Source organism: Cebus imitator, unplaced genomic scaffold, assembly GCF_001604975.1.
Source record: "Cebus imitator isolate Cc_AM_T3 unplaced genomic scaffold, Cebus_imitator-1.0 Scaffold150, whole genome shotgun sequence".
Lineage (NCBI taxonomy): Eukaryota > Metazoa > Chordata > Mammalia > Primates > Cebidae > Cebus > Cebus imitator.
The window spans coordinates 4,237,783-4,239,587 of record NW_016107465.1 but is presented as its reverse complement, the minus strand read 5'-3'; the positions used below and the strand labels follow the sequence as shown (position 1 = coordinate 4,239,587).

The following is a 1,805-nucleotide window of genomic DNA, read 5'->3' as shown; positions in this document are numbered from 1 at the left end:
GGCGCTATCTTGGCTCACTGCAACCTCCGCCTCCCGGGTTCAAGAGATTCTCCTGCCTCAGCCTCTCTAGTAGCTGGGACTGCAGGCGTGCACCACCACACCCAGCTAATTTTCTGTATTTTTAGTAGAGACGGGGTTTCACCAAGTTAGTCAGGATGGTCTCGATCTCCTGAGCTTGTGATCCTCCCGCCTTGGCCTCCCAAAGTGCTGGGATTACAGGCGTGAGCCACCACACCCAGCCCCAAAAACAATTTTTTAAATCCTACGTCCTTGGACTCACAAATTCTACTCAAACTTAGAAAACAATTTATAGTCCCAAACCAAAACATCAACAAATGCATTCAGATCCATTCATTCAGCAAATACCGACATGCATCACTTACCGAAACGGATACGTTTTGAGAAATGTATACTTGGGCGATTTCATAGTTGTGTGAACATCATTGAGTGCACTTACACAAACCTAGATGGCCTGCACACACCTAGGCTATATGATACAGCCTATTGCTCCTAGGCTACAAGCCTTCACAGCATGTTACTGTACTGAATACTGCAGGTTGTATGGAATGATGTTTGTGAATCTAAACATAGAGAGCCTAGGAAAGGTACAGTAAAAATAGAGTTTTATAATCTTATGGGACCACCAAATGTGTGGTTCATTATGTGGTGCATGACTATTGCATTCCTATTGTACAGAATGAAGAAAGCAGCATGGCCCTTGCTCTCCTGGAGCTTCTGGTATTTGGCATGTTTACATGGAATTGTTTTCTATTTTACGGATGTCATCCACTGAATGCGCCTTTCGTGTCTGTTTAACACCACAACCTCTCCCCATCCACATCTGGTGCTCTGATTTCTCTTATCCTATTAACATTTCTCTTTTTCCCAAAGCAGGAATCGCCCCCTAATATGCTGTATAATTGGTTCATTTTTGCATGTGTCTGTCTGGCAGAATGCAAGTTCTATGCTTCTTTTCTGCTTGTTTTGCTGATATACCAAGAACAGTGTGTAGCCCAGCTCATAGTGAAGATTTGTTGAATGAAAAAACGAAGTGACACGTACTATACCTATTGTGATAATTTTCCTAAAACAAAGAAAGGTCTGTTCCAAAGTTGATGTCTTCACCCCTAGGGACAGAAAACTGCTTAGTATTATTCATTATCCTGCACCCCTTTCAACAAAGTTTCAAAGGAGGTTTCATATTTCCTCCTCAGCCTCAAATTCAATCTGTTCTGCTTCACAACTTTTCTCCGCTCCATCGACTTCTGTCTCCATGCTGCCTGCCTCATGCAAGCTCCCACGATCTCTTCCAGACTCTTGGGCCTGGACTCCTTGCCTTGACTTTACCACCTTAGTAAAGCAGCCACAGTCAAAAACTGCAAAGCTGCAGTCACAGTCAACTTTTGAAAACGTACGTAAGGTAGATCATGTAGCTCCCCTGCTCAAAGCCCTCTAACAGCTTCCCGTTACATTTAGAACAACCATCAGGGTTGGGCACAATGGCTCATGCCTGTAATCCCAGCATTTTGGGAGGCCGAGGTGAGCAGATCAACCTGAGGTAGGGAGTTCAAGACCAGCCTGACCAACATAGAGAAACCCCATGTCTACTAAAAATACAAAATTGCCGAGCGTGGTGGCGCATGCCTGTAATCCCAGCTACTCAGGAGGCTAAGGCAGGAGAGTCACTTGAACCCAGGAGGCAGAGGCTGTGGTGAGCCAAGATTGTGCCATTGGATTTCACCCTGGGCAACAAGACAGAAATTCTGTCTCGAAAAAAAAAAAAAAAAATCAAACGCATTCAGAGA

At 44.5% G+C, this 1,805-nt stretch overlaps 1 long non-coding RNA gene across 1 annotated transcript in view; it reads right to left on the bottom strand.

The window, feature by feature from the left end:
- Positions 1 to 1,221: 1,221 nt before the first annotated feature.
- The window catches only part of LOC108314356, a 19,821-nt gene continuing 19,237 nt past the window's right edge, over positions 1,222 to 1,805 (bottom strand). Inside the window, exon 3 of the long non-coding RNA XR_001829430.2 lies at positions 1,222 to 1,232. This is a non-coding gene — a long non-coding RNA (uncharacterized LOC108314356). The remainder of the gene's footprint in view (positions 1,233 to 1,805) is intronic.